General features: G+C 42.9%; 1 long non-coding RNA gene across 1 annotated transcript in view; it reads left to right on the top strand.

The window, feature by feature from the left end:
• Positions 1-22,920, top strand: part of LOC138567217 (uncharacterized) — a 222,044-nt gene extending 199,124 nt beyond the window's left edge. The window contains exons 2-3 of the long non-coding RNA XR_011302138.1: positions 20,803-20,977; positions 21,191-22,920. This is a non-coding gene — a long non-coding RNA (uncharacterized lncRNA). The remainder of the gene's footprint in view (positions 1-20,802; positions 20,978-21,190) is intronic.
• Positions 22,921-23,131: the final 211 nt, after the last annotated feature.

Raw genomic sequence — 23,131 nt, forward strand, 5'->3', positions numbered from 1 at the left:
CAATATCAGCGAGGAAAGTTACTAAGTTTTTAGAGGAAATTTTTAACAGAGAAGGGGAGCCTCTAGAAATAATATCTGACAATGGAGCTCAATTTATGTCACAAGAAATCCAGAAATTTCTTAAAGAAAGGGCCATCAAACATAATACAGCAGCTTTATACCATCCCATGGGGAACGGATTGGTGGAGAGGATGAATCGTTTCATAAAAGGTATCATTCAATTAGCTATTGTCAACAACATACCATGGAAGGAAACACTAAAGGAGGCACTTAACACGTATAAAGTTACCCCTCATTCAGCGACTGAAGAAGAACCTTTCACTTTGATGAGAGGGAGAATAGCTACAAACAGATTCAGACCTGCGTGGATAACAAAAAAAAAAAACAAAGAAATAAATTTGGAAGAAATAGTTAACAGAGTAAAAAGAAAACAAGAAGAATACAATAATTATTACGACAGACAGAAACGTGTTCAAGAAAGCAAGTTTGAAAAAGGAGATTGGGTTAGAGTAAGAGAACCCAAAAGAGTGATGAAAGGAGAGTCAAAATTTCGTCATCCTGAGAAAATAATGGAGTGTTCTGGAAAATCGGTAATTCTAGAAGATGGAAAGAAGTGGTCATGTAATGATGTTATTTTGGCAAAGGAGGAGGAAGTTGTAAAACTCAATGAAGAACAGTTGGCAAAGGGAGAAATGTTTAAAGACAAGTTCAATGACTTGGGATATATGAACAAAGCATTTGCTCAGGAGAAAGTAACAAAAAATGAAATACATGAGGAAACAATAGAGAATGTTCAGTCATCTTCAAGAGTTAGGAAAAGAGCGTGGAATTATAATGAAGACTATGTATATTATTAAAGAGAAATTGTGACTTAGAATTACAGCAACACAAAGAAGCAAGAGCATCAAAAGATATACAATACTTTATAAGTGTATCCTTTTCTTAAATTGGCAATAAGTCAACATGATATATATATATAGAGTTAGGAAATGTTAGTGGTAACATATTTTAAATTTTTAAACTAGTTTGTTCAGTTTAATATAGAAGGGAAGATGTTGTGATGTTTATTACCATGGTTATCAGTACACCGTGCTGAAACTATGATGTCAATGAGTTCTGTAACCATGACGGCATGTTCGTGTATGGTTCCAGAATGTTGATGGAACCATACACGAAGTTGCCTGAACAGATGAAGGTTGGCCTCCATGGGGGCTTCTCCCAATAAAACCAGATACTATATAAATTACTCTTATAGTATGACTAAGAGTTATTATCACACTTCTTAACAAGGGGTCGCATGCAAACAGCCAGCGGTCACAGCTGCGACCCCCAAAGGAAGTCCCTGCCTGTGGGGATGCTCCCGGAAGGATTTCTCCCACTGTGCGCACCTGTGTAGAAGAAAACGACCCAATAAATGAACTACACTTGTTGCAGAAGAGCCATGCTTGTGATGGTCCCAGTCATAGGGTGTGCAAAGCGACTGGGGAAAACCACCTAGGGCAACTCTCACAGCATTTGAAACAGTTGGAGATGAGAAGCAGTTTTTTTTTTTTTTGCAGCAACAAGACACAGCTGCAGGAGCAATTATCTATCCAGGCTGAAGGTAGAAAGGGACTGGCAGCACTGGCGGGTCAGCTGGCCACTCGTTGGAGGTGCTATGGCGCATGGCTCGGGCGCACAGGTGCTTGTTGGAGAGTTCTGTCAGAATGCTGCTTTACAACAGGCTCCTCCCGTTCCTTGGGACGTCCAAAGAGTAGCAAGAAAGGGGATGAGGCTCAAGAATACTTAATTATAAAGCTGCAGCTTTGCAATGGAAAGAGCTATTTTCAGGCCTGACCTGCTGCAGGAAACGGCATCCCCACAAGTTGGAAGAGGGATTGTGCAGGACATTAGTGCACTGCTAATTCTACAATAATGTAATCTTAGGCAGCTGGATAAGACACCACAGGAAAATGGGCACCATTAATTACCATTTTGGCCCTAAAAACACAGAAGCTGGCCTATTGCATTGGAGGGAGAGGGCACCATAATTGCACTTTGACTGTGAACGCTCAAATCCTTGCACCAACCCGGCATAAAAGCACTTAGTTTTGTGAAAGTGGATTTAGCATGATATGTCTTGGGACTGCATGGTATAACCCTGAGAACAGAGAGCACGAAAAGGCTGCTTTGGGTGGCTCAAATGGATTAAGTTGGTGGGATGGGCAGGGGTACAACATCACAACTATGTAAGGGGGCAGAATGTACATGGATGGACACACCCAAAAGAAAAGGATATGTGCATGCACAGGATACAATATTGAATGGTGTGAAAATGAGATGCTTTAAAATCCAAGAGCCTTCATACAATTTAACCTAACACCCTACATTGGTTTTGGAGAGACATCTGATGGCAGCTGTAATTTAATTTTGCCAATTTTACTGCATTACTAGCCCTAGTCCAACATACCTTTTTGTTTGTCATTGGGGTACTAATGTCTGTTTTTAAGTCCTGCTCTCGGCCATGTTGCTTTTTAGACAATTCCTTGGTGTAGGGAATCAACGAGGCAGGCATAAAATTGCAGTTGTGCAAACGTGTACTCCCTGAGCCCAGCTCTGCACAGCTCTGTGGGTGGGAGTGATTTAGACTGATCCCTAGCCGTGGACAGGCTAATAGACATACTGTGTGATATGATGTGATAGGTTATTTATAACACGCTTAATACCCAGAGGTTTCTAAGTGTGGACCCAGGGATCGTACCCGTGTTGCTCCGTGTTGACTTGCTTCCAAGGCAAGCAAGTTGCCGCTGAGCTATCCTCCTGAGACAAGGGTGTCTGGTAGCATTTAGGGACAACCAGATTGGCTGCCTTCCAAAATATTTGTTGGAGTGCCCTTGTTTGTGATTGGAGGGCTGGCATAGACCAGCTCATGAGTGTTTGGCTATATCTAGGGGCTACCCAACCCAAATTCTGCTAGATTTCTGCTAGAAGCCTGCAGGTTTACTTACCTACTTTTGCCACAATGCTGCACCACTGCAATTTTAGAACCAGGTTTTCCCACACTGGCTGGGCCATGTCCCCGTAAACTTAAACTCTGTTTTTTGGCTGCTGCACATACTCCAGGATTGTACTTTGTCCTTTCCTGGTTCTCCTGTCAGGTTGGAATGGATATCCCATTGAAGTTTGTTTCCGGTTTTATTGATGTCTTCCCGAAATATCCTCCTAGTTGTTGTGACCTTGAGATCAGAATTTTCCATCACCCAGAAGGGTTGTGGGACACCACTACCCCACCTTTGCTGTTCTGGGACATCCTGGACAGCCACCACTATTTCCCTCGTGGGACCGTTTTCTGCTGGCTATGTGCCCTTTTTTCTCATCGAGCTGTCCGGAAGCACTTGTTCAGGTTCGCCAATCTTCCTTGCTGTTTTCACTCATGGCTGGTGGGTCACCCTTTTGGGAAGGCCAACTTTTCTTTTGGGTTGCCAGAGTCATGAATGGTCAAGTGTTCAAGTCGCTGTGTGACCGAATCCTGTAACATGATAGCAAGAAAAAATGTGTACTCACCAGGTTGTTTTGCTGTTTCTGAGCGGGGATTTCTGGAATGGCCAACCTGAGTATTAGCCTTAAGGCCCTGCGCGAGTAGGTTATTCTTCAAACATACGCCTCAGTGGTACCCATGGTCTGTAGGTTTCTGCATGTCCCTGATTAACCACTTTTTGCCATAGTCTTACACTGGTCCAAATCCTGCTTGTTTCTCTTCTTGGTGTTTCCTGGGTCTCAAACGTGGAACAGAAGTTCATAGAGAGTGTGGTTTCTGGCATCCCCTGGGGTGGGTTGGAGTCTTTGCCACCCCTGTGGAGTAAAACTCACTTACCTGATATTCTAACCTTGGCTCTGCCTACAGACCTTGTCCCATTATATCTTACAGGGAACATGTAAGGCCTTGGAAAACTGTACTGAAGGCTTTTAAAGGTATTTACCAGAACACTGACATTTTACTTTACCCCCCCCCCCACAGTGTCAGTGGAGTGGAGTTTTCTAGAAAAAACAGACATTTTAGCAAGTACTTCTAATTATATCTGTATTTTTAAAGTGTTAGTATTTGTGATGCTGGTAATGCATCAGAGGGACAGGGCCTCTGAATCCTTGTCCTTTTTTGCTTTTTATCATGTGTTCTGTCTTGTTTTCCACGCAGGAGTTCATGTGGGACATCTGGCGATGCGGCTCTTCCTGTATCTGGCTTGGTGAACAGACCCTTGGGATACCCTTATTGCACCCATGGGTGTGAGTACGACCCTGTACTCCTAGCGTATGTTTTTGGGCACCTGTGTGTGGCCCACAGAGAAGGGTAATGACTGGCGGCAGCTCTGTGCTGAACTGACAGGTGCCCTGTGGATCCTCCATTTTGGGATGCCCCGGCCCTGTCATTGGAATCAGTGGATTCCTGAAAGGAAACAAGATGGCCCCTGTGGCCTATTGCTTTCTATCGCCTGTTACCTTACCTTTCCCGAAGTCCCGGGAAGCCCTGACTCTGTCCCTTCCCCACTGACTGGTTGTTGGATGGAAGTTCAATATATGGTGTTGTGGGGAAGTCCAGGCCAGACTGGCTGGAGCCTTCCCAATGACTGTATGTTGTGGGTACGCCCGTGGGTTGGGACCTGGGTGAATGGAGTGTGTGACGAATACGCATTCTGTGTTATGGGTATCTAGTCTCTGGTGTTTGACACAATGACTGCGACAGCCCTGCCAAAAATTGGTATGAATGCAGTGTGGAGTGTTGAATGGTTGGGTACTTGTCCCAATACACATTACTTGTGAGTGTCTGGAGAGAAGTGAATGGCCTGAATGCACTATGCACCTGATTGGCTGCCTGGCTGCCTGAATGCCCTTCTGAGTGATTGGTTGCCTGGGTGTGACCCATCAGAGAGATCAACAGTATATCTGGGGGCCTCACACTGCTAGAAATCCTTCAGAAGCTGAAGTTGAAACTGATACTTAACTTTGAAGCCCACTGGAAGAAGAAGAACGGCTGCTGCTGTCCTTCGCTAATCTGAAAGCTGTTGTGCCTTCAAGGAACTGATCCAAGAGAGGACTTGGCTAGGAGACCTCTCCCCAAGCTACGAGGGACCATCGTGCACAAGCTGATCTTTGCCAAAGCTCCCTGGTAGACAGAACTAGGAAAGGCTGCCGACTGGAGACAGTGACCGCTTTCGACCGATCGTCAACGAGCACCGCAAGAACTGAAGCTGCTGCTCCAACGACAGTGTTCACCCTTTTTCCTCATGGGATCTCAATGATCCATGGCTCCTGCTTTAAAGGGAGCCGCTCAAGAAGGATCCGTCGATGACCCGACGTCAAACTCTGCTATTCCAGGTACATTGGGGTTGTAGAACTATTTAGAAGGAAATAAGACTGTTGTGAACAATATATGGAATGGGCTTGCACGATATATCTTTATTTACAGGTTGCCCAGGTGGGGGAATTCTCATACAGAACTGTGACTTAGTAGCTAAAGTACTGTTCTGCCTAACTATTCTAACCAACTGTTTTCCTCCTAAGTCTATCGTTGGTTCACTGGATTTATTGATTTGTGTGACATTTAAACTACGTCTAGTTAATGCACTTTAAAGGAATCAAAGTAATTGTGGTACCACGTAGAACTGTGTATATATTTGCCATTGTAGTGAAGAGGAATGACTAACCCCCCCCCTCTTAAACTGAATGTAGTGGAGAAAGACCCCCTCCTCCTTTTATCGAGCGTAGAAAACTTGGTGGGACGATTAATGCCTTCAAATGTGCAGAAAACTAGAAATCATAGTGCTTGCAGCAAAAGCACTTTTAAAACAGAGTTATGTTTATAAAGTCAGAATGTTTTAAATAATGAAAGGCTTAGTAAGTAGTACATGATAAGTATAGGTACTCAAAAAAACAAATGGATTAGGTGTAAAGATATGACCAAAAACAGGGTAATCCACCATTTTGTGAGGTCAAACAGAGTCAGGCGATTCCTAAAATGGATTGCTGCGAGTCATTATTATTCATTTTCAAATGTTTTTATTAGCATTTATCAAACACAACTGTGCATTTCAAGTATTATACATGTAATACAAATCTCAGTATAGTTCTCAGTCCCATTAGAATAAAATCTAAAATGGAATGGTTGGATTGGATAAAAACCAACGACAACTCAACTGCGAACAAGCTACTGACCCACCTGCCACAAATTTATAACAAATTAAAGCAACCAATGGAGTACTGTCTGAAATATCCGTCTAAGCGCCTCATGAGAACTCTACTCAAAGCCCGTTTAAATCTTCTACCGACTCAAGAGGTTCTGGCAATTCGGGCCGCATCGAAAGATAAATCCTGCAGACTATGTGGAGATTCCCAATCCACAGAAACAATCAAACATCTTTTGATGACTTGTCCTTCAATTGACCACGAAAGAGAGGCCTTTCTCGGCCCTATATTTAAATCTTCATATTTCATCGACTACAATGTCTGGTGGAATCGTTTGATCACGGGAGCTAAAACTAGATGGCTAATAGCGGCTTCTAAACTAATAGACATTGCTTTGGAGAAAATCCTGCAAAAAAATTCAGCAATCGAAACCCTCAATCAACCAGCGGTATGAGCAAGCCAGTGCTCACAGGAAACGGTAGACTTCTTTTTTTCTCTTCAGTTAACAACAAAGAAAGACTTTTCTTCTTCTTTTGTAAAAATCTAATTTTGATTAAATACAAATAAAAAAAAAATACAAATCTCAGTATTTGCAAAAGTATATTGGTACATCAACATACAACAAACAAACAACTTTCTTCACTCATTAGGTTATAAGCCTTACTTAGCCTGCAAGTGTGCATAATACAGGACCAGGATTTTTGCCCATTGGCTGTCCTCAAGGGTTTCAGAGTAGTCGGGTGGGTTCTGTTTAAACTACGATGGAGACCAGGACAATTACTGAGCAATCTAGTTGTCAATCTTCAGGGGGTTTGTCATCTGATGGGTGGAACATATCTCTGACCAGTGCCTTCCAGGCATCACATTTGTCACTCCCATCCGGTCCTGCTCTGCTCACCCCTTCCATCCATACCTTAGTTTCTGCTTCAGCCCAACGCTCAAACTCATTATGCCATTTTATGTATTGCAGGCCTCCAGCCGATTGCCATACCATCGCAATAGCCCTTTTGGCCAGTATGCATGCCATGTCCATAAACTTGAGTACATGTTTATATTGGCTGATTCTGGGGAATGCACCCAGCAAGCATTCTTTTGCCGACCTCTCGTTTCTAACTATTCCAGCCTTCCTACAGGATTGTTCAAATCTCATCCAAAACCTTTGCACTCGGCCACACACCCAGAACATATGCATCAAGTCAGCTTCCCCCATCCTGCACCACGGGCATAATGACTGCACATTTTTATTAAACATGGTTATCCTGCGTGGGGTCATATAGGTATGGTACAGCACATTATCTGTATCAGCTTGAAGCAGGGATTTCTGGATACTTCCTTCGGGTACCTCAGTATCCTTTCCCATTCTTTCTTCGATATGACCGTGCCCAAGTCTTTTTCCCACAATTCCTTCAACGCCTTGCTTTTGGGATTGGGTATATCTATGAGTGTGCCATATAATCTGGAGATCGGGCGCCTATCCATCACTTAAGTTATACATTAGGGTTAGCAAAGTATTCGTTGTCGGTTCCTCAGGCCAGCTCTCCCATTTTACTTTGGCTACCTTTCATGTTTTTTGATACCAGAGGAACTGCCCACCCGGCACCCTTTCTTTCTCCTGCAGTGACTTAAACTCCTGGAAAACCTCTTCTTCATACAGGTCGCCCCAAGTGTATATGCCCCATTCCTCCAATCATCTCTCTATTGCCAGGTCTGCCTTGACTCTGCAGATATCAGCCGCAATTGGCACTTCAGGTGAGTAGGGGTTGCTAACTTTCAATATTGCCACTACTCTTCTCCATATCTTCCTTCCCAATATCACTACCATGTGGGAGTGACCCAGGCATTGTAACTGTATCCATAATATTTCTTTTAGTTTTGCAGGAGCCACCAGTCTTTGTAGCAGTACTGTTTCGGATGTGGACTCATCCACTAGCCATTTGACTACATGACTGAGTTGGGCTGCCAAATAATATTTTTCTAGATTTGGCATTTGCACCCCACATTCCACGTAGGGAAGGCACAGAGTGGCGAGTGAAAATGTGGCGAGCCGCCCTCCACAGGAATTCGCAGATAAATGCTTCCAGCAGGCGGAAGAATGACGCCTTGATGTAGCAGTGCACGTTGTTAAAGTAATACAAGAATCTCGGTAGGATCATCATTTTGGTGATGGCCACCCTACCCATTAGAGACAGTGGGAGCTTGGACCAGAATTTCATGGAACCTCTCAAACCCTTCACAACCGTTGCCGTGTTGCTTTCGTGCATTTGCTCCGGTGTGTGTCGTATAATTACCCCCAGGTACCTAAATGATTCCAACTCCCAATGGATCCCAACTTCTGCCAACTTCTCTGTGCCTTTCCCCCTTAGCCCAGCTATCGGGAATATGCAGGATTTGACTCTGCTAAAGCTAATCCCAGACACTGTCATGTAGTTATCTAGTATATCCAGAACCACTGGGACGTTCAGGTGCGGGTCCCTCAAGTACAATAGCACATCGTCCGCATATAGCGATATTAGGTGCCCTGCACCACCCACCCAGATGCCCACTTCTGGGAAATGTTTTCTGAAATAGATTGCTATCGGCTCTAGTCCCAACACATAGAGCATCAGAGACAGTGGGCAACCTTGCCTAGTACCCCTTTGTATATCCCAGGCTTTGACACCAACCCACCAGTTTCTACTCTAGCTACTGGGGCTGTATATAGTATTTGCACCCATTTAATAAATTGCTCCCTGAATCCAAACGCCCTTAGTGTTGACTCTAGCCATTCCCAGTATATTGAATCAAATGCTTTAATGCTTTAATTGCATCTAGGACGAGTATAGCGTACTGTGCTTGGGAGTTTGCTGTTTGTGCCAGCACGTGTTGCAATCTGCGTAAATTTAGATTGGATTCTGGAAGTATTCCTTTCTCTTTTGCCTCCTTGAAAACTTCTAGCAGTACCGGGGTCAGGATGGACTCATATGCCTTGTAGAACTCCAGAGGGAGCCCATCACTCCCGGGTGCCTTACTCGAGACAAGTGATCTTATCGCCTCAGATATGTCCTTGGTTGTTATTTCTATCTCCAGCGCTTCCCTTTATGTTGTCCCTAGCTTGGGCAGAACTATTTCCTCAATTGTGCCTAGCAGGTCTTCTCGGGGTACATGGTGGTTGTGCCTGTATAGGTGGGAATAAAATTCCCTAAAGGTGCCATTAATCTCCTTTTGCGATTTGTAAGTTATGCCCATTTCATCTTTGAGTTCCGTGGTTGGGTATTTTGGGTGTTCTCTCCTGCACAGCCACGCCAGCAGTCTACCTGGTCTATTGCCCTCCGCATGTGCCCTGGTGGTTTTACTTGATTAGTCAAATTTCGCCAGTCTCCCCCATTTTTCCTGGCAGCTGTCTCTTAATTGCACCAATTCCAGCTCCTCCTCCCTTGTTCCCAGCATGTATGATTCTCTTTGTTTTATTTAGTTTTCCCATCTCTCTAGCTCCAATGTTAATGTTTTTCTGATGCAACCTACACTGGCAATAACCTCTCCCCGCACCACCACTTTCATAGCTTCCCAGAGTGTGCCCCACCTTTCAACACTGCCCACATTTTTCTCAACATATTCCGTTAATTTGCTCCTCAGTTCTTCACTGAAGGCCTGGTCTGTTAGTGCGTCAGTGGGCATGCACCACAATGGTATGGGGGGGCTTAGGGTTTCGAATTCTCCAAGTCTGCAGGAGCGGTGAGTGGTCCGATATCGACCTGCCCAGGTATTGCGCTGCTTCCACATGCTCTAAGTGTGTCTTGGCCATAAATATATAATCAATCCTAGTGTACAAGTGATGTGGCGAGGAATAGTACGAGTAACTTCTGTCAGTTGGGTGTAACTCCCTCCACACATCCACCAGATCTAGAGCCCCAAACAGCGCGTTCAGTGCCCCCGTCGCTGCCTCATTCCCGGTAACCGGCTGGCTGGATCTATCAAGCTCCCAGTCTCGTACACAGTGGAAATCGCCGCCCCAGATGAAAAAACATTCCCAATATGGGGCTATCTTGGCCCCCAGCATATTGAGGTATGATGGGATCCCATGATTAGGGAGGTAAGAGTTTATTATGCATATGTCCCTCTGTTCAATGCAGCCTCTCGGTATCAGGTACCTACCCTCCGGGTCCGCTACCCTCTGAGTTAGTTTAAAGGGAAGTGCAGGGTTTATCCAAATGAGAACACCCCGGGCATATTGGGAGTAGGCAGCCCCGTAGCTCTGACACCCCCCAGTGTTCCATAATCATATCCAGGGTTTTTTGCGTTAGGTGGGTCTCTTGCAGTAGTGCAATAGAGACTCTCTTTCTATTGAGGAAGGACTTCAGCCGGTTCCTGCACACATATGTACCCAATCCCTTAACAGTCCACGTCAATACCTTGATGTCCGCTGCCATAGTAGTGTTGTACCTCCCCCCAATTCACCTCATGTCTGCAAATGAGCCCCCCAACATGCACCCACTCAGCTTTATCCCTGATTCGGGCAACCTTCACCCATGTCCCTTCGTTCCATATTTCTTGTGCACACTTCACTTTACAGGCTACCTTTCCTGAAAAATTCAAAATGTTATTGACAACAAACCAAAACTAAACCAAGAAACTGCCTTCAGCGGCTTTGTTCAAATGGTTGTAAACAACAAACCATACATAACCAAATAACTGTGCTCAGCAGCCGCATGCCAACTGCAGCGCTCGAGCACCCCTGCACTTTCTTGACCCATCCAGGCCACCCTCTGCGGGTCGTGAGGTGTTAACAACGGGCCAACCCCCAAATGTTGGAGGGGCTGAACTTTTGCTGTGAGTCATGATGACACCAGTGGAGATCTTTTTTTATAAAGAGTTCAAGTAAAGGACAAAGGAGGGGGCTCGGAGTGACTAGAACCAGTTTAGACTAGGCTCAAGTGACAGATGGGTCAGTCGAGTGGCAGATAGGTTAGCCAATCACAGGGCAGAAATAGGAACAGCTCATTGATCATGTCATATGAGTTAACAAATCATAGATAGGAAGGGGTTGTCATTATGACCAAACCATTAGCTCACCTCCCTAGGACTGTATATACGTGTGAGTGAATTCAGTGTTTTAGAGCAGAGTTCCAGAGATGTCCAAGATGTATGAAGCGTACTAGCCTGCTGGAGAAATAAATCCTGATGTCTTCTTGAAACCTGCCTCAGTTTCCTGCTTGATCTATAGTCTCCTTTTTTGCCCCAAGAGATGCCAAGGCCCAGCAGATGGGGGATTTGGGACCCTCAATGCATTTGGCAAGCCAAGCCAGGACCTGAGCTAATGTCTCCAGGTCTGACCGAACCAGGAAGGTAAACCATGGCTATCATGCCAGGATGGGGGGAGTATGAAAGAATAGGAGGACAGTTGGGGGGAAGGGGCAGATTGCAGTTGCCCCAGCCGGTTGAAGAGAAGGGACATGCAGGCATGATAGCATGGCAGAAGGCCTTGGCACTAGGCCAGTGAAGGTATTTATTTTTGGCAAATTTCCAAGATAAATTATTTTAAAGTCCAGTTTTAGAAAAATTCCAAGAAATTAAAAAATGAGTGAAAATCTGAGGGTCTTCAAAAAAAAATGTATTCATTATTTAAAAAATCCATGTTCGGAAGAAGCAAAGTGAAAAAACTATTTTTCAAGAATAAAATTAAAAGTCACCTTTGAGAGACATCTCTTAGAAAAATTGTGTTTTGAGGTAATATTTTAACGGCTTTCAGAAACAACTTTAGTCACTCATGGGGAACCCCATTCTCTATTTTGAGATTGTTTGTTATTTGTTGATGGTCTTTTTCAGACACAAGATTCACCAATTATAGGAAACCTCCCTAAGATTTTTGTTTTTAAAGAGTGATGTTTTTAAGTGTAATATAAGTAGTTCAGAAAAAGTAACCGAGAATGGGAATGAACGCAAGACGTTGGGCCTCATTACGAGGTTGGAGGTAGCCATGCCGCTATTAGCGCCATGGCTGCCTCCAAAACCCTACCGACTCCGGCGTGGTGAATGGAGCAATTACCGGTCCATTCCAAGGTTGGCGGGACCGGTAATTCCCCATTCACCAGGGCCCTTCCCCATTCCCATTTGAGCCCCCATAGGGCTCAATGGGAATGGTGAAGGCGCTAATAACGGTATCGCAATTTGTGGTACCGTTATTAGCTCCAGAGACCCTTTGCGGGTCCCGTCCTTAACGCCTGGAAAAACCAGGCGTTAAGGGAGGACCCGCAAAGGGAACTCGTATTAGGGCAGTAAGGGATTACCGGCACCGATGCCCTTACCGGTGTCGGTAATCCCTTACCGCCCACCTCGTAATGAGGCCCGTTGACTTTAAGGAGTTATTGAGATATTGGGCCTCATTATAACCGAGGCGCTCCCGTAATGAAGGGTGCCGGTACGGGACCGGCTCCGTTCATTATGGGATGCCTGATTACGAAGTCTCCTAGCGGGACCCGGAACAGACGTCTGGTAAAACCAGACGTTCTTTCCGGGTCCCGCAAGGGGACCAAGGAGCTAATAACGGGCCTGTTATTGACGGGCCCGTTATTAGCTCCATCCCCATTCCCATTGAGCTCTATGGGGGCTCAAATGGGAATGGGGAATGGTTTTCCCAATGAGGACCTACCGGGTCCTCCATGGTTGGAATAGCCCGGTAAGTCCTCATTAAAGGAACCCGGTACTGGAGCCCGGTATGGAGGCAGCCATTCCCTTATTAAGGCATGGCTACCTCCATACTCGTAATGAGGCCCATTGACTTGAGTGTGGCCAAGCAATATATGAAGAGAAATAGTCGTGCGGTGTAGCCACGCTATGAGGATACGCCCTGTTCCTAGACTTTAAAGAGTGCTAGCAGAAGCTTTAATTCAGAGCCCTTTACAAGGGACATATAAAAGCCGAGATTAGATTAAAGACTTTCTTGAAGGAACTAGTTTAAATTCCAATCGGAGCAGAATATAGAGGGTAAGACGAGTCGTAAGAGAGGATGGTGAGGTGCACGTATATGTGGCTGGCCAAGTGTGTTTGTTGTCTGTTTTGTTTATTTGTTGTGTTTTATGTCAATATGTGTGCACTGTACATTATTGTTTATGACTTGAGAAAGAGAAAATACATTTTGAAGTTGATTTAAAAAATTGGCATTGAGCCAAGAATTAAAAGTGGTCAAATATAAAAACTAAATCTGAGATAAATAAATACTGTACATCAAAATAAACAGATTTGCGTTGTTTTCATGTTAATAAAGGCAAACGTTAGTGATACAAATAGAAAATACTTGGAGGAAACTGCTTCCCTTTAAGCCTTTATAAAAAAAATGCAACTCTGGAGTTAATTTCTTGATTTGCTAACACTAGACAAAGTGATTTATGACATGTACCCCATACGATAGAAAACCGCGTTCAGTTTGATGAAGATAAAGTAGCGGAAAGATAGGACTGAAAGAGGTGTTTTAAAAAAAAATTATGATGAAAGAATGCATGGGCACTTCGGAAAACTCTGCGATAGAGAAAATTCCATCAGACAGAAGGTTAAATCCTTCATATTTATGATGTCAACATCTCTAGGGCTTGAAAAATGTCCAACAACATAAAACCGCATTGAAGTTTCTTTCAAATTAGAGATAAGAACCATGATAGAGGAAGCTGCAAGTATGTGAAACAGCTCCTGTGTAAAGGCAAAGGAGATTTACTATTGACAAATGTGTAGGCACTTTTGAAAAGCCCCGCCGCAGAAAGTTGCAAACAGACAGATGATTAAATTCTTTACATTAATGAGGTCAGACCCTTTAGGAATCTGATAGGCTTTGAACGAAATATAATCGCATTTGATTTACAGGAGTTTGAGCAGGGAAGACGTTTTTTGGATTATGAAGCGCGTAGCTTGGCGAAAATCCAAAGACATCCGACCGCTAAGGAAAGAATGCTATTTAATGACGTATGCAGTGAAAATGATATAAAAACAGAGGTGCGCGTGGTTTGCAGTAGAAAGGAATGTCAATTTCTGTTACAAGATGAAGCAAGCCTTTTAAAATGGACTGAGGTGTTGACAAGATTGATGTCTTTTTAAAATTAGAAAACTTGTATTGATGGAACACTGGGTTAGAAAATTTGTGTGCTGTGTTTTAAGGATGGTAGGCTACGTGGTGTTATGTATTAAAAGTGATCAAGGAAAAAGGCATGTCATTTTTGACTTTGAGGAAAATGTGTTGTGGACATCAAGTCAGAGAAAAGGTGCCTAGGAGCACACAATTTGAGAGCAGTGTAGCTACGATTTAAATGGTGTTTTTATGTGTAGAATACAGTAAAAAGCAGGCAAATGTGCTAATATGTTGTACTTGGACCAAACAGTAAAATAAGTTATGGGAAGTGACAGTAATATATGAGAAAAAACATTATTTGACAAGCATTTTTGAGATAGACATGACACATTTGGAAAAATATTAAAATACATGTTAAAGGTATTCATATAGGGCACCGACACCAACGGAGTTGGTCTCCAGGCGCTCAGGCAGATCTGTAAAGAAAACAAAAGTTGGGGGGTGGGTTAGTTGGTGAAGAGGGCGTAGGAAAGTGAGAGGTGGTGCACTATTGGCAGCTTCAGTTCGGTTTTCACTGTGCATTGAGCTTCGGTGTGCATATAGGATTGAAGCGGGTCCTTGCGTGCTATTGTTATGTTATGTTATTTGAACTTTTAGAGCGCAAGGTCACCAAAGGCATCTTGGCGCTGAGGATGAGAAGAGGAAGATCATCGGCAGTAGGCCACTGAGATATTACAATAGCAGGATCTTCAAAGACTTTTCAAAGGCTAGATGGTTAGGTATAGCCTTGATCATAGATGGTAGATTATTCCGCATTTGAGCAGCAGCAATCAAAAAGGCCCGGCCTCCAATGCGTTCATAGCGGTAGGGGGGAACTACCAGCAAATCAGATGAGGAAGAACGCAGCATACGAGAGGGATAGTAACAAGTAAACTTAGACTGTAGGCATTCTGCCACCAGTCCATGGAGTGCTCAGTGAACAATACAAAGTGACTTAAACTCAATTCTCCAACTGACCGGAAGCCAATGCAGAGCAGGCAGCACCGAGGTAATATGAGTGCCGTAGGTAGATCCTGTAGCGACACGTGCAGCCAAATTTTAAAGGCGCTGAAGTCGCTGGATTAAGCCTTTTGGCTGTGCAAGATACAGCGAGTTGCAGTAATCCAGACGACTAAGCACCATGGCTGCAACGCCTGGTGGATGGAGAACAACTAGGAGAAGCGGAAGAACCCTCTTCAATATCCTAAAATGGAAATGACCTATTTTGCACACCGCAGAGACTTGGTCGTGCATTGAGAGAGAGACAGAAAGAATGACACCAAGATTCTTAACCTTTGTTACAGAAACCGGTAAGGAACCTAAAGAAGAGGGCCAGAAGGAGGACACCCAGAGTGAGGCATCAGGGGGGGCACCCACCACCATCACCTCCGTCTTGTCCCCATTCAGCTTCAGCCAATTGCGGCTCATCCACTCACCTACAGCAGCCAGGCACTGATGGAAGCACAACGACACCTCAGTAGAAGCTAAATCAAGACGAATCAGAAACTGGGTGTCATCGGCATACGAGTAGCACCTGACGCCGAGGGAGCCAATGAGACAAATAAGAGGCCAGATGTATATATTGAAGAGAATGGGCGAAAAGGCAGAGCCCTGTGAGACACCCCACAAGTAAGGTTGAAAGAGCGTGACAGAAAAGGAGGAAGAGAGAACACCTGAGCGCGATCAGCCAGGAAGGATGAGAACCACAATAGGACCTGGTCCGCAATCCAAATATGGGACAAGCGCGTCAGCAGACTGGGGTGGTCAACTGCATCAAAGGCTGCTGAAAGATCTAAGAAAATCAGTTGTTGCAATCTATGTGTTGATTGTTTGTTGTTGCGGTGTGGTGAAGTCCGTGCAGTTTGCTGTGAGAGAGGTGGTTGTGTGGGTTTTTGTGTGAATTAAATATGCAGAAATTTGAAGTTGTGGTTAGCGGGTTGTATGTCTCATAATCCCTGTAGTTTAGTTTATGTGTCAGGTTGTCATATTGGGTTGGTATATTCTTTCTCTTGGTTTTCTGATTGTCTAGTTTCTGTGGTGACACCATGAATATCCAGGAATATTGAGATTCTTGTAGTATGCAAGCAGGAATAAAAACAGCAATTATGTTCTATTATGCCCAGAGGCAAAGGCTGAGGCAAAACACAAAGGAGAAATAGTGACATTACTGGACAGGAATGCCGTAATACCACACGATGGAGCGGCCTTGAGAAAAAAAAAGTTTGCCAAGTTAAATTGTTAAGAGAGGATAAGGAATGCAGCATTCGGCATTGCGGGCGAAAATGATTAAGTGAACATAACAGCTTGCGAAGGACATAGCTGAGAACAACAAAGTAATGGGAAGAGTTACAAATTGCGTGCAAGTGAATGAACCACGGATAAGCTGTTGAGTCAAAAGTGTGCACCAATGCATAGCGAAAATATGAAAGGTTTTTGTTCTGCCTTAAATATACAGGCCAGGACAGAGCAACGTGACAGTGTGACTTTGAAGGGTATTTTTTGAGGATGGTCAGATTTGTATGCATTTTTGTATTTTGGGCAGCAGAATCACTGGCGCAGCCAGAACTATTTAAAAGGCAACCTTATGTCTGAGGAAGTTGCCATCTCATAGGAGCAAAATTGAGATCATTGCCAGGTAGAATGTAGACCCATTGTCCTCGCTATGAACAGACAGATAATGAGAAATGAGAATGAGTTGGAGCCCTATAGTTTCTCTTGCCAGAGAAAGGGTGAATAAGATCACAGTATGTACCTTGGTCCCAGATGAGTAAGAGTAAATTAAGGTGCAAACTCCCGAGTTTTGGACTTCTAGTGCTAAGAAGTGGGTACATATACTAGAAAAAGTGTCGTAAAGAGGCACATTAGCTACAGAAGACATCAACTATGGGGACAAAAAACTGATGACAGTTGGTCAAAGGGAAGATATTTAAGCATTACCACTCATAATGGAGCGCTGTGCAAACAATTAAAACGTGCGGTAGTCTTGAAAGCGTTCATAGTGCTGCACTCAGACATGCCAGATGGGGGAGCTATTGAAATGCCAGAGGCTGTCAGAGCCTATGCTGGCATAACCTAAGGAATTAGTGGGCCTGGAAATAAGGCCATGATTAGAGATGCAGTTGACCATTGTGCATTAAGTGCAGGTGTCTGCAAGAAAAGAATTGCACAAAAAAAGAATGCAAAAAAAGTATTGAAATACACCATGGGAAGAGTAATGGGACCATAAGGTGGGGGAGGCTTCTAGGATAGAGGCATCCAAATAGTTAGGGACATTCTCAGAATAACTTGGGTAAATTCTAAAATATGCAGGATGTACTGGTTAGGAGCCCTCCCGTGCATTGCACATAAGGTATGTTAGAAAATGTTTGCATGCATGTGTGGAAGCCATAGATTTGTGCAGAATGAACAATCTTTAAGAAAAGGGACAGCATGCCCCCTAGTATACAGCTGACAAATCAAGGAAGGGCTTTGATGAATGAGAGAAGGAGTACATAGTAGACTCCAGTTCAAAAATGATCAAACTATACTGAGGAAATATTCTTGTTGCCATATGCAAATGACACTGATATAATGAATGTGCACATGCAGAGACTCATATTAGGATGAGCCTCGTAAGCACTACAGGGGGATCCTTGGACCCAGTAATGAGGGGTCACTCCCCTTGTAATTAGAGATGACAGCCGCTGAATATGCCATTATGAGGGCTGACAACATGGTGATAAGATTTGGGTATTTTATTTATTTTGCATTTTTAAAGCACTCGCACAGCCCAGGGGCATCGAGGCACTGAATGATTTTGTGACATAATGTATTGAACATGCAGAGGTTTTTTCTTGTTAGGAAAAGCTATGGGTAGGATGGTATCTCCAATGGCTGCTGCCTATGAGGGGATTGTGTTAAAACTGGCGATCAAATAGTCAGACATAGAAAAGAGAATTCTGCCCTGGGTCCAGCGGAAAGCACTGGCAGACACTGAGCAAGTTCATGATTGTTGGCATTTTGAGAATTTTTGTGATAAACCCTCGAGGGTAAGGGAAGATATAGTGGCAGCAGGGAAGATTTTCCTTTCTGATGGTTCTGTGAGAAGCAATCGGGGTAATAGACTTAGAGATACAGGTGCCGCTGGGGTAAAGCGCACGATTAATAAAGATGTTTGAGGTATTGACAGAATATATGCCTACCATCTTGCCTTTCGTCATAGGCTGCTGAATAAGTAGCGCTGATTGTCCCGCCAGAGAAATCTTGCAGACCTGGAAGTAATGGTGTACAGTGGCCCGCCTATGTGATGTCGACAGTATGCGCAGAACTAGCATGTTGGAAAAGGAGGGGTGACCTCCTAGCGGGTGGCACTCCTGTGCAGCACGCAGTGTTATTGAATAGATCTGAGGGAAGCGAGCATTATAACTCTTAGTAGTCATAGCAGGGTGGTAAAATAGATACATTATTTCAAATATGTTAACAAAAAAGAACCCCACTGCAATGAGTGCGAAGAGTGGTTCGGGTTGAATAGAGAACATGTTATATTTTATGTAAATAAAGTGCACCGCATGCAAAATTAATTTACTGCATAGGACAAGTGAGATCACATGCAGGCTCAGCAATGTGTTAACAAAGAATGCATAAAGACACATAGGAATAAAAGGTGTTAGCTTAAAAAGAAGGAATGCCTTTGCAAAAACAAAGGAATGTAAGCGTTTGCAGTAGGACAGCCTCATAGGGTGACCTGATGTGTTTAGAATTGATAGTGGCGCCAGGTTTGTAGAGGTGCCAAGAAGTAATATGGCAAAAATAGAAACATTTTTGGTCTAGTGGTAGACATTAGGACTGTGTGTCCATAGAGCAAAGACAGAAAAATTGTACATGAATAATAAAAAGCTGAGGATGGCTTTTTGAAGATTATAAATGTAGTGTTGTAAAGACCATTTTTTTTTAGCAGTTTTATAGGCGAGTGTGTCATGACTATCTTGGTGTAGTTGCAATAGGCACCTGCCAGCGGTTGAGGAAAGGATTAGATGACAAGGCCTAAAGCATAATGATGTTGTTTAGTTAATCAACAAAAAGTGTGTTTTCTTTGTTTTGAGAAAATGCACCATTTGAATATGGGTATATTTCTAGGGGCATGAAAAAGGCAGAAGGCCGATGAGATTGTTTTTGGTAGAGACTAGAGGGTTTTTATTGTCGTAGCAAAAGTGCGGTAATATAGATGGCTGTGTGACCTAGTGGAAAAGTGATGAGAGTATATGATGAATTCAGTTTCAGACCACGGATATGTATGAACAAAAAGGAGGGGACAGATGACCTGCATGTAATGAGAAACAGCCATAAGGAAACATGCCAATGATTAAGGAGTGAAAAATAAAAATAGAATCATGAAGGATGGTAATGGTTCAGATAAAAAGATTGAGGTTACGTGGCGTCACAGATGACGGTATACCTAGATAAGGCTTAATGAAGTATGAAGTGGTGCTTTCTGTAGGAAACATCACACATTAAAAAGAAAAGAAACATTGTAGTATACATGACAATAATGTAACAAGCACCCAAACTAAATGAAAAAAGATTGGAGAAAGTGTCGAAACATTGGGTAGACTTTGGGGCTTTTGGCATAGGTGCAGAAAAATTAATTAGGAGAAGATAAAAATATATAATATATTCTAAACAGTATGAAAGTAAGGAGCTTAGTTTAAAAAATGTATGGCATTTAGATGCAAAAAGAAAATTATTTAAATAAATATATAAATAATTTAAAAAATGTATTAAAGAGAAGACTGAATAAAGAAATGATTGGATGCATGAATAAATGGATAGGGAATTAAATAGCGAACATAAAATGAGAAAAAACAAAAAACGTACAAAAGAAACAGCACCAATGAGGATTCCTAGCTGACATTGAAAAATGGCGCAGAGTGTTAAAAAGCATCAGGAAATATGGAACACTAGAAAAGAGGTGTGGTTGACCAAAATTGGGTTAACCAGACAAGGAATATTGTATACAGAGCCAATTTAAGAAGAAAATAAAAGGGTAAGTAAGATACAATGTTTTAAATATTTGTAATGATTTTGGTTTATGTTACAGTTAAAACTCGTGGATCTTGCATGGAGACAAGTGGAATGTCTGCATGGCCTTAAATAGGGAGAAAAGAAAAAGAGGTAAGTACTGGCTCACACTAAAAGGGTGTGGACACACAGTTGATCATTACTAAAGAGTAAGAGGATCCAGGTGAGTAACAGAAAAAGAGGTAGAAAGAGACACTGTGTCTTCAAGCGTGTAACTAGTTTTCCCAAGATAGGTGCAATCGGGGATGAGGAGAGTAGAAAATAGATGAAAGCATGACCACTTCAGATAAAATGCAGAAAAGAAGTCAAATTGAAGGTGGGTACCCATTTTTCTATTATTGTGGAGTGTATACAAAATATTTAGAATAGACAAACACTGTAGTTTTATGATAAAAATGAAGTCACGTAGTAAGAATTGGTGCAATAGTCTAGGAAAACAGGGGTAGACTAGATTAAGTTTAGTGGGTATAAGTTAGAGATATTGTGCAGCAAAACGCTTCTGTTTGTCTCAACAGGATGTAAGCAAAGCACAGAAGAAAAGACCATGGTCTGACGAAATCGGGAGAAAGATGGAGAAGCAAAGGCATGAAGAATGTACTGCTAAGGAGGAAGAATTTACAGCATAGCTGAATCAAGAATTTACTGCTGAGCAGAATGAAGCACATGCAACAAAGCAGAAACACAGATTGAGTATGGGCCCTGAGATTGAATAAGGGTTGAAAAATAGTATTTTTGTGGTGCACCAATAAGTTAGTGAAGGCCCATGAATTAAATGGGGTGAAAAAAGATAGAAGTGGATCTAGAAAGCATTTTGTGTTAGCAGCAAGGAGGAAGGGGTTTAGGGTAGGAAGAACCACGACCCCCTTGCCAGTCCCCGAATGATCTTTGTCTCTATTTCTACAGACAACAGGAATCCCCAAAAGAAGTCATCCTCGTCTGCCACGGATGCGTCTAGAAGACGGGAAAAGAAGAAGACGCCCTTCTTTTAATGTCTTTTTCAATGTGTTTATTTGTTGGTTGTTATTTTTGTCTCCCTGGTTTGTACGTGTCGACCTTAGGATAAAATGTGTTCCTTGAAGGACGAATATTGTTAACGAGAACGCCCAGATGTCATAAGGGCAGAGGAAAATTAGGAGATTATGTCTGTTTATTGAGAACATATTAGGTTCCAGCAGGCTGACCATACAGTAGAATATGTATAAAAATTAATGGAGAAAAGTAGTTGCTTTCGATACATTGAATCAACAATATATATGTTAAGTTTTTCTAGGAGGCAGGGACGTTCAAATAATCAAATAAAATCTAGTTTGTTTAGAAGGCAGGTGAAGGTTGCCAGAATGTGCAACCAAGGGTTTTAAGGGGATGGGTTGACAGGAAATGTCCAAAAAATAGAGACATGTTTATTTTACAAAGGAAACTCATTCAGTTTTTATATTATAGATATACAACGAGGGTCCTATGTGGCTCAGAAAATTGTCCAACTACTAGCAGAGAAAGGTCACAGAGGAACCCAACTACATGCCCGAGTTCCAGTGATATATGAGTCCACAGTTGTTTTCTGCAGAAAAAACTCCCCCATCCTTGTGTTCCCTTGCCAAAAGGGCCCCCATTTTGAATGCACGGCTAATGCTTTGTGGAAAAAATAAAAAATAAAAATACACTGAAAAATAAAAGTACTGGCCTTTGGTTTAAGGGCCCGAGGTCTTGCTGCAAGACTGCTCAAAAGGTACATTGAGAAGTAAGGAGGGTGGACATGGGTGGTTGTATGTATTAGGTAAACAACTAAATACTGTACAATATGCAGTAGTGAAGAGGAATGACTACCCCCCCCCCTCTTAAACTGAATGTAGGTCAGAAAGACCCCCTCCTCCTTTTACAGAGCGTAGAAAACTTGGTGGGGCGACTAATGCCTTCAAATGTGCAGAAAACTAGAAATCCTAGTGCTTGCAGCAAAAGCACTTTAAAAACCGAGTTATGTTTATGAAGTCAGAATGTTTTAAATAATGAAAGGCTTAGTAAGTTGTACATGATAAGTATAGGTACTAAAAAACTAGGTTTGAAACGGATTAGGTGTCAAGATATGACTAAAAACGGGGTAATCCACCATTTTCTGGGTTCAGGCAGAGTCAGGCGATTCCTAAAAATGGTGGATTGCTGTAAATCATGATGACATCAGTGGAAATCTTTTTTATAAAGAGTTCAAGTAAAGGACAAAGGAGGGGGCTCGGAGGGACTAACACCAGTTTAGACTAGGCTTGAGTGACAGATGGGTCAGTCGAGTGGCTGATAGGTCAGACAATCACAGAGCAGAAATAGGAACAGCTCATTGATCATGTCATATGAGTTAACAAATCATAGATAGGAAGGGGTTGTCTTTATGACCAAACCATTAGCTCACCTCCCTAGGACTGTATATAAGTGTGAGTGAATTCAGTCTTTTAGAGCAGAGTTCCAGAGATGTCAAAGATGTATGAAGTGTACCAGCTTGCTGGAGAAATAAAGCCTGATGTCTTCTTGAAACCTGCCTCAGTTTTCTGCTTGATCTAGAGTCTCCTTTTTTGCCCCAAGAGATGCCAAGGCCCAGCAGACGGGGGTTTTGGGACCCTCAATACAGTAGATTAACGGAGCACAAAGTAGGTTATTGTGATTGTGTATATAACCTTGAACCTTAATTATATAAAGACTGTATTTTAACTAATATAGTGTGTGGACATTCCTTTGTGGGTGCTTGGGGACTACACTGTACTTAAGAACCAGCCGGCATCACCTCCTGAGAAGCTAGGCCTTGTTTGCTCGTCCACATTTACCAAATAGTGAATCTTGGCTGGGGTCCTCTGTGCCTCT

Source organism: Ambystoma mexicanum, chromosome 2p, assembly GCF_040938575.1.
Source record: "Ambystoma mexicanum isolate Mex_15411 chromosome 2p, UKY_AmexF1_1, whole genome shotgun sequence".
NCBI classification, from domain to species: domain Eukaryota; kingdom Metazoa; phylum Chordata; class Amphibia; order Caudata; family Ambystomatidae; genus Ambystoma; species Ambystoma mexicanum.